Source organism: Takifugu flavidus, chromosome 7, assembly GCF_003711565.1.
Source record: "Takifugu flavidus isolate HTHZ2018 chromosome 7, ASM371156v2, whole genome shotgun sequence".
NCBI classification, from domain to species: domain Eukaryota; kingdom Metazoa; phylum Chordata; class Actinopteri; order Tetraodontiformes; family Tetraodontidae; genus Takifugu; species Takifugu flavidus.
In genome coordinates, this window is record NC_079526.1 from 15,922,343 (window position 1) to 15,932,342 (window position 10,000).

General features: G+C 52.6%; 1 protein-coding gene and 1 long non-coding RNA gene across 5 annotated transcripts in view; one reads left to right on the forward strand and one right to left on the reverse strand.

The window, feature by feature from the left end:
- Positions 1 to 14: 14 nt before the first annotated feature.
- On the forward strand, positions 15 to 8,212 carry LOC130528901 (uncharacterized). The gene is made up of 4 exons (XR_008951432.1): positions 15 to 350; positions 1,086 to 1,249; positions 1,501 to 1,589; positions 2,999 to 8,212. It is a non-coding gene; the product is annotated as an uncharacterized LOC130528901 (long non-coding RNA).
- Positions 8,213 to 9,575: 1,363 nt separating this feature from the next.
- Positions 9,576 to 10,000, reverse strand: part of tm2d1 (TM2 domain containing 1) — a 4,278-nt gene continuing 3,853 nt past the window's right edge. The window contains exons 6-7 of one of the 4 annotated variants that reach the window (XR_008951300.1): positions 9,884 to 10,000; positions 9,576 to 9,725 (exon numbers count right to left, since the gene is read on the reverse strand). The exon at positions 9,884 to 10,000 is cut by the window's right edge and continues 315 nt beyond it. The gene's annotated coding sequence lies outside the window, so the exon portion shown is untranslated. The other 3 variants (XM_057037873.1, XM_057037872.1, XM_057037874.1) reach the window with 3 other exon arrangements.

The following is a 10,000-nucleotide window of genomic DNA, read 5'->3' on the forward strand; positions in this document are numbered from 1 at the left end:
GAGAATTTTGCATCATGGTGTTTGTCTTTAATACTTTCTGACCATCATAATCATCATCTTCATGGTGCATATTAAGCCACGCCCACCGGTCATTTTACTGCCTTAGCCCCTCCCCTTCCCGTCTGCAGGTTGTGTGTTGAAATAATTGTGTGTGTGTGTGTGCCCCTGCAGCCAGCCCCCACGCCCCCCCCTCCAGCCTCCACTTCTCCTCCTCCCCCATCCTGCAGCAGCCTGGCTCCTACTTCTCCCACCCGGCCATCAGGTATCACCCGCAGGAGACGCTCAAGGAGTTCGTCCAACTGGTCTGTCCTGACTCCGCCCAGCAGGCCGGACAGGTGGGCTTCCTCAATGTAAGCACACACACACACGTGCGCACGCCGCACACACTGTCAACTGCCTCACGCACAAGCTGAGTCTGCAGATCCATAACAAGAGACATTGCGTTGTGTGTGTGTGTGTGTGTGTGTGTGTGTGAGGGGAGGGGGAATGTCTGCGGTGAGATAGTTGATATGTCTTCGTCTAGACACTGAATCAATGCAAACTCCAGCACACACACACATACACACCCACACACTCACACACACAAACACACTCACACACCCACACCACACACCCACTCACACACATACACACTCACACCCACACACACACACACACCTACACACACAAACACACTCACACACCCACACCACACACACACACACACACAACACAAACACACGCACACCCACAAACACACAGACACACGCACACCCACGCACACACACCCACACACACACACAACACACCCACCACACACCCACACCACACACACACACCCACACACACCCACCCACACACACACACCCACACACCCACCCACACACACACCCACTCACACACATACACACACACACACCCACGCACACACACCCACACACACACCACACACACAAACACACACACACACACACCCACTCACACACACACCCACACACACACCCACTCACACACCCACACCACACCCACACACCCACCCACACACACACACACACACACACACCCCGGCCTGTCATTGCTCTGGTCTAACCGCTCTCTCCCTCCAGCCCAACGGGACCCCCCAGGGGAAGGTCCACAACCCTCCTGCCCACCCCCATGCTGCCTCCCCCTCCCCCCCCTCCCATGGCGCGGCCCGTACCTCTGCCCGTTGATGCCAAGCCACCCTCCACCTCGTCCAACGAGGCTGGGGGCAACTCTCCCACCTCACCCAGTGAGTCCACACACACACACACACACACACACACATTTGGGTGCATGCACGTGATCTCCTGTTTTATTTTATCTCTTCAGCTTCTAACCAACAAACGTCAGAATGAATATTAATTATAAAAATATTGTCAATTTCATCATGGTGTGTGTGTGTGTGTGTGTGTGTGTGTGTGTGTGTGTGTGTGTGTGTGTGTGTGTGTGTGTGCGCGTGTGTGTGCGTGGTGTGTGTGTGTGTGTGTGTGTGACCTACAGCTTACTCCACCCCCACATCATCTCCAGGTCAGCGGTTTGTCAGTGTTGGACCCAGAGACCCCGGCTTTAACATCCCTCAGCAACCACAGGTACTCCTGCTAACACATGCTAACACACGCTAACACACGCTAACACACGCTAACACACGCTAACACATAATCAAACGTGTCTTCGTGGAAGATACACGATACTGTGCCTTCAGAGAAAAGTGTCAGCTGAAAGTCAATACCCCCCCCCCACACACACACACACACACTCTTCTGTGTGTGTGTGTGTGTGTGTGTGTGTGTGTGTGTCAAGGCTGGTCCATCTTTACACTCTTAATAAATCAGATGGCAAATAATCCCTGACCTCAGTACACACACACACGCACACACACACACAAACACACACTCACAAAAACACAGCTCTGGAGGAGCTTCTTCAGACCTCGTGCTTTGGTTTTTGCTCTGATCTCATCGGACCTTCTGGAGACAAATCCCGTCCTATCAGGTCGGCCACACGTGGGCTCCAAACTGTAGAACCATCTCAGAGATGATCTGGAGGGATGGAAGGTCCTCAGAAGTCCGTAAAGCTGCTAAAGTTCTGTTTCTCACATTGAGTTGAGAACCTTCTGAATATGCAGATGTGGACCTGATGGTCACCTTTACTGGACCTCAGGTTCTTCTCAGGACAGCGGGAGGGAAAGGGCGAGAGACACAGGGAGAGACTGGAGAGAGAGAGAAGTCCCAGCATCAGCAAGTTGTATTGATTAAAAACGAACCTTCCAGTCCTCCATCGCTGGTGTGTGTGTGTTGTGAGTGTGTGCAAGTGGTGTGGTGAGTGTGTGTGTGTGTGTGCGAGTGTGTGTGCAAGTGTGTGACTGTGTGCAACTGTGTGTGAGTGTGTGTATGTGTGTGTGTGTGAGTGTGTGTATGTGAGTGTGTGTGTGTGTGTGGTGTGTGTGTGAGTGTGTGTATGTGTGTGTGTGTGTGTGGTGTGCGAGTGTGTGCAAGTGTGTGTGAGTGTGTGCAAGTGTGTGTGAGTGTGTGTGTGTGTGTGTGTGTGGAGTGTGTGTGTGTGTGTGGTGTGCGAGTGTGTGCAAGTGTGTGTGAGTGTGTGTGTGTGTGTGTGTGTGCGTGTGTGTGTGCATGTGAGTGTGTGTGAGTGTGTGTGAAAGAGATAGTAGATGGTCAGAAAGTAAATGAGAAAGGGGAGGGGCTGCAGCCAGGTTGGGATGGGGTGGGTCATGTGGTTGCCTTGGCGATGGTAGTCACGTCCCCTGTTGTCTTGTTGTCCATAGCAACCAGACATGATATGTGTGTGTCGGAGGGGTGGGGGGGGGATCTTTAACTGGACCAAGGCCACGATGAAGAAGAGATTCTAGAAGATCAATACTGCCTGATCACTCACACACTCACACACACACAAACATCCGAGACATTTTCAGAACTTTTAAAATCAAAGGATTGGTGCACACATCAAAGAACAGATGAGATGCTGTGATCTCTGTCCACAGTGGTACCTGGGATAAGGACGCCAGAGGCCACGCCCCCTGCACACACCTGTACGTCTAATGGCTGCTGACTCCTCCTCCACCTGCAACACCCTGGCTCCTCCCTCCATGACATCAGGCTCCGCCCCCATCACCACACAGCGCTCCCTCCGTGGTAGCATGGCTGCAGAGGCTCTGACCCCCCCAACGGACCCACCCCCCCTCAAGGAGATCAGGCTGCAAGAAAATGAAACTCTTCTGAGATCCTTTCTGCCCCCCCAGGGCAGAACGACTGGCAGACTCCACCCCCTGCTTGGCTCCGCCCCTTCCTCCCAGGAGGCTTTTTTCACAGACATGGACCAATGATGGAGGGAGGGGTGGCAGGTGGGGGCGACCCTCAGCTGCAGGGTGCAACCACGGGGGGGTGGGGTCAAGTGTTGGGGGGGTCATGATCTGTTGATCTGTCCCAGCCCGGTACTGGTCCCCCCCCCCCCCATGTGGGTGGAGCTCCAGCAGGTCAGCAGGAGCCACATGAGGAATATCGATGATGAGGAACGTGCAATTTAGGTGGCTGTTGTGAACCGGGGGGGGTTGGGGGGGGGGGGGGACGTTCACACCTGCGGACTCTGAGAGACTGAGGGCCACAGGACAGCGGAGCCTCCGTCTCCATGGAGACGCGGTGACGACCTCAGTCAGGTCACGACCCTTTAAACCAGGAAGTCTTGTTGCAAAGCTCCAATCTTCTTCTGCGTTAGCGCGATAATCCTTAAAGGGCCCCGCCCACCCGCCCACGGGCCCCGCCCACGGGCTGCCCCGCGATTGGGCGGATCTCTAAGAGGTCCCGTCCAATCACACGCACTTACTCCCTCAGTTGGCCAGGGTCAGTCAGGGGGTGTGGTTTTATAAGTAGGCGGAGCAGCTGAGGACACCTTTGTTTTTTACTTTGCGACACTATATAAATAAACAAACAAATAAATAAATAAATAAATATATGTACACAGTCAACCACGCAGCATCAAACATACATGAAAAGTGAAAAAAAGTGCATGTTGTAGTGTTAGTGACTAATTTGCTAGCTGTAGTTGGACCGTGTAACCAGCCGCCGCCCCACCTCCACCTGCTCTCCTCACGTCTGTTTCACTCTTTCCTCCAACGACAGAAAATCTGCTTCCGTTCCAAAACTGCATGAAACTCGTTGGTCCTCGTTGATGTGCCTTTAGCCTCGAGTCCGGAGCGCCACACAACATGGGATGGGCGGTTTGAGCCGGCTGAACGTGGCCGCTGGGCTCCGTAGAGTAGCTGCTGCCTTTGGTTCCGTTTCTGAGAAGACCTCACAGGTGAGGTCAGCACCAGCTAGCATCAGGTAAACCACAGATTAGCCGACAGCAACACTGTGAAATTTGGTGAAATGAGCACTAACAGATGTTTATGGAGACGCTTCAGCTCCAGCCTGAACCCAACCAGGCTGCAGGTTCTGGACTCGTCCCCCGTCGGAACTAGCATTAGCTTAGCTTTAGAGACGCCAGGGATCAGTCTGGTTAAAGTGCTTGGTAGTTGCTACTAATTTAGTCACAAATTGTCTATTTAACTTTGATAACTAACTTTGCTTTAGTTTAGCGAAGCTAGTTCCTGTATAGCAGCGTTAGCATTTAAACGAAAGCTGCGTTTGTCGCTGTTGAGTTTGGAACCGTTTGTTTTGCAGTCGGTGGAGCTCGTTTGGACGAATGCAGTTAATCTACTACCTCAGTTTGATTAAGCTTTGCTAACTAGCTCGACTTAATTAGCGGTAGCTAGCGGTGAGCCACGTGGATCTGTTGACAAAACTGCGGTCGTATTTCCAGTGTTTGCAATAATTTATAAGGATTTTTAGAAATGTTTTTAAAAGCGAACTGACGCTGATGTCGGTGAGGAGCAGCGACAGTCGTGGTTCTGTCTCTCTGATCTGTACTCATTTCACTAAATTTCAGTTTGGCTTTAGCAGCCACAGCTAGCTAGCAACGCTCACTGGCCAGGAGATCGAAGCAGCGCGCCTCCTCTTTCCCGCCGTTTCCGACGGGAACGTTTTACATCCGTCACCCAAAACGTGGAACAGCAAAAATGTGAAAGTCCGAGTCTTCCTCGTGTTGGTGTCGGTTCCGTTTTGTTACCTGAAACAGAAAATATGCAAACCTGCTTGCACTCGCGGACGTTTTGTCGTTATTTATTTTCCTTTGTTTTCAACCAAAGTTGGCGTGCACGTGACCGGCGTCCTTCTCTGTGGTCGGTCCCTAAACGGCGAAGCCACCCGCAGCGACACTGCAGCCGAGCTGAGCCTCCGTCGCTGCTGGACTTTTCCTCTTTTCCCTCCGTTCAGCTCCGGGGTCATTTTGAGCCTCCGGCGTCCTCCGTGCACGCGCACCGTCGACGGCGGCGTGCACGGGGGACGCCGACTGTTGTTTGTGCATTCAGACGTTAGCATGTTAGCGTGTTGGGTCTCTGTCCTCCCCCTTTAGCCAGACGCTGGGCATTACTTCCGGAATTACCTGCACTAAATATCCAGTAAGAGGTGGAAACTTCCGGGACCGGAGAGGGAATAAAAACTTGCACGGACATTTTTGAAGTGTCGCAGAATCGTGGCGAATCAGCAGCTTTGGGCTGCGAGACGATGACAAAATTGCACCCTTTTTAAAGAGGAAGCCGAAGGCGACGATAAAAGCAATAGTTTGGGCAGCGTGTTGTTGTGTTGTTGTGTTGTCGTGTGTCATTAGTTGTGGTACGTTAGCGGCGAGACGCAGGCGAGGGCGGCGCGGCGCGGGCGTGTTTGATGACCTAAACTCTGACCCATTCACTCATTTTAAAGCTGCCCTATTTTATAACGCAGGACTTTTGTAACCTTGAATAATGAGGAAAAACTAGTGTTGTGAACTTTTCTGGCTGTTTGTATCGAGGCCACGTCGGTAGAACTTGTTTGATTTTCGGAAACTGGATTTAAGTTGAAAACTCTCCTGTTTCCTTCTCTTCTTCATTTCTCTCTCGTTTGCTCTTTTATGTATTTAAGGACTTTTCCTCTTGATGATGAAGCTTCTTCCTGCACTTCTAAAGTGCAGGTTGCCGTGGCGACGCCACCATTGTAAATGGATGTTACGCTGTATGTTTTGAAGGTTATTTGTTGCATCGATGTTGACGAAGTGGCTAAACGAGCAAAGCTTCCGCTTCCTTTTGAAGATCAAGCGATGGCGCGGCGGCCGAGCGATGCCGGCTAGACAAGCATCTTCTTTTGTGTTCACCATTCCACGCAGGAAATAAACAGCTTCCTTGTGCAACACGATTCTTTTTCTTTTCCATCTGTTTCTTTCCTCACTCCTCTGACCGTCCATCCATGCCTCCATCGCCGCCGCCGCCTCAGGACCACGGGCGCCTCCGCTGGATCGGCGGAGGAAGCTGCGTCCCGTAGCTCCTCCCACTGTAGCGCCCGTTAGCGCCAGTTAGCATCGTCCTCAGGCTAGCTGTGAACACAGCACGTCGCAACAACGATGAGACGAAACACGCGAGGAAGAAAATCATCTGAAAGGAAGCAGACGACACGATCTGCTGTTGTGCTGGCGGGCTGAGGCTCCGCCCCCTGTCCTTGCTCCGCCTCCCCCGACTGTTCTGGACCAGAGCAGCAGAAGACCTCCAGGAGCTTCAGCAGCTTTGAGATGCCCTCAGCTGAAGCTCCTCCTCTCTGCTCGTTACCTTTGATTTACACCAACCAGACGTTCACCTCTCCTGCTGCAGAACCATCTCATGGTGCTAAGTGCTAATTTGAGCCTGTGACGGGGGGAAGGTTCCTGACGGCAGCCTGACCTGCATGAGAACTATGCACCCAGTAGAAGAACCAGCCCAGTCCGACGCCTCCTTTAGACCCTCCAGCCGTCGCTCGTCCAGAGATGGATTCAAACCAGCATCCGTTACTCCCAGATCAGCTGCCGTGCCTTTGCTGTCTGTGGTTCTGACTAATGTACAATAGTTATGAGATGTAAGTGCATGCTCTCCATAACCACCTATAACCCGTTACTATGACAACAGAAAGACAAGAGCAGATCGTTCTCTCCATCTCCATCTCCATCTCCTCCCTCATCACCCATGTGAAGGTTGTGCCACCATGATGACTGCAGGGCCGTCGCTGCCGCAGCCTCGCCGGCTTCTGATCCGACAATCCAGCTAACTGCCGTCTGCCCCCCCCCCCCCCACCGCCCCCCTCACCCCCCCTCACACCCCCCCCCCCCCCCCAGGCCAGGCGGTTTCCTGCAGGAGACTGAATCGATGACTTCGACCTTTTTCTGCTGAGCTCGGCAGAATCGGGGATCGAGCCTCCTCTGCGGCTCCTCCACTACAGCCCCCCCCCCCCCCCCCAGGATGAGATGGAGGTATCACCTGAACCCCCCCCCCCCCCACCCCCCCACCCCCGGTCCCAGGCCAGCTGTGGTCGATGGTTGGAGTCTCCTCCAGTGGCTCCTCAGAACTTTGTTGATGAGTTGACGGTTTTGTTAACGGACGACGTCACCGACTCAGCGAAGTGTCGACATCACGTCTCAGAAGGACGTCTTCGCTTTCGGACCCTGGAGGGGCGGCGGCGTATCGATTTATCGCCTCGGTATCGATCCTGGAAGGTTCCCGCAGCCCAGACCTGATAAACTTTGGACTGAATGATGAGAGGAGCGACTACGGGAGGAGATTAGGGCCATTTTTCTTCTTACTGACTGTTTAGCGTTTGATGCTAACTTGGCCTCGGCCCAACGTATCGACTCATCGGCGTCACAAACGTTTTGGAGGCGACGCCAACGGCGGCTAAGACAAGACAATCTCATGGCGAGCTTTAGCTTTATCCCGAGCATCGCTGCGCAGCCGCGTCCCTGCTGCAGTCTGAGTCACACGTTCACGCCACCGCCACGCGTATCCCATCATCCTCTCCTCCATCCGCACAGATAACCTGTCCTCCATCACCCTCCACCACCACTGACTTGAACCTTGTGCCTCTTTGATGAACCGGCGTGGAGCCTTTCTGCCGTTGCGCTGCTCCACGAGCCGTCACACTTGTGTTTGATGTTAGCTAGCGTCCGTCCGTCCGTCCGCCCGCCGGCTGTGTCCGGCGTCCGCCGGGCGCGCTGAGGGCACCAGGTTTCTTTGTTTTGGAGACTCCATGTTCACAGAATCACATTACTGGAAGAAAGATGTGCATCTCCTATGCAACAACAGAAATAAAGATGCTAATGCTAACGTTGCCTCTGTGTGTTGATGTCCGAAATCTGAAGGAATTCGTATAAAAGAGACGTAAAGATTATTTGGCTGTGAAACCGAACACTTTAGTTTTTCACTGTAGCGGATTTTAAAATGTTATTTCAGAAGATAAACTTAAACAAAGAGGACCGTAACACACACACACACACACACACACACACACTCAGAGTGAGACCTCTGTACCTACGTGGTCGTTTGAGTGAGACCTCAAACATCTCAAGAGCTTCACTAGAAAACCAGCAAAATGTTCAGTCCCACCTGGAAGCTTCAGGCGTTGAGGTAACTGTGGTAACGACAGCGTTAGTCTTACAAACCCGCACAAACACTTTGGTGATCTGCTTTCAGTTTTGATTCGTTCCACTGGGTCCTTTGATCTTTGCTGGGTGTCTCTGAGCTCCTCAGACCGGGTCCTGCTTGGGTTCTGAGGCTACTGCAGCTCCTTGGTGTTTTCCTGGTGGTGAACATCAGCTCTGTGAACCCAAGTCAGACTTTTCAGAATCAGGATTCAAAGGGACGTTTGGAGGACATCGGCCATGTCCTGATGTCCACCGTTGCTGCTCCAGCTCTGACAGGACGTCTCCAGACGCAGCAGCAGGTCCAGGACCAGGTCCAGGACCAGGACCAGGACCAGGTCCAGGACCAGGTCCAGGACCAGGACCAGGTCCAGGACCAGCAGATGTCCTGGGATCTCCTGGGCAGGAGCGTGTCCTACAGAGAGGTTCTCGTGTCTCTCGTCCCCCAGCAGGACGTCCTCGTCCTCGCTTCTGCTGCCTGAAAGTCCTAAATGCATCAGGCTGCTCTCATCCATCCATATTGATCTGTGGTAACTACGGCAACAGCACCTTAACAAAGGGCCAGAGACACGCCCCCAATCATCCTGCAGCTGTGATGAGAAAACAGTTGGAGGATTCAGGCATTTCCTGTCCACACACACACACACGTGCACGCCATCACACATGGCGTGCACGTGTGTGTGTGTGTGTTCTCTGCAGAAGCTCAGTATAACTGCTGAAGATCCTCCCCCCCCTCTTCCTCCCCCTCCTCTCCCTCCCCCCTCCTCTCCCTCCCCCCTCCTCTCCCTCCCCCCTCTTCCTCCTCCCCCCTCAAGGTTTTAGAAAGATGATCTTTGAATATGATTTTTTTATATTGTATCATTTTAGCACAAATGTGCAGAATTAAGACACAATAGAGGAAATAAAACCTCCCGTTGTTGTAAACACATCGGTCTGAACTTTGACCTCTGCAGCCCCGCCCACAAATGTTTTTGGGACTTAAGCCAGGTGAGGAGGCGGAGCTTTAAGGATTGTGTGTCGAGGTTTCGCTGTCAAAAACGACCTGCCACTTTCTTTACATCTTTATTTACAAAGTCAAACATGAGGATAAATTACAGCGACAGAATAGTAAGGAGACGATATCGGGCAGATTCCAACGCAGGCGTAAATAAAAGTGGCTTTTTCTGGATCAGCGCGACGAAACCATGACGACGTTCCTCCTGCAAAAAGAGAACACAGAAGAGTTTTTATCCCCTTAATGTTTTGCATCCAGGTTTTATAACAGCGTGATAGCAGGATTTTAATGTGAGCAACATCAGAATCGCCATGGTAACCGCCCTTCAGGGTCCTCAGTAAGCGCACGTAGCCCGATGCTAACCTGCTCCTGGACGTACGGACGCGCTGCGAGGGTGCAGAAATTAGGATTCCTGTATTCCGGCGCTGCTTCGTTCTTCCTGAGAGACTCTGAGCAAACGTGACGTCCCTGAACTGCTGC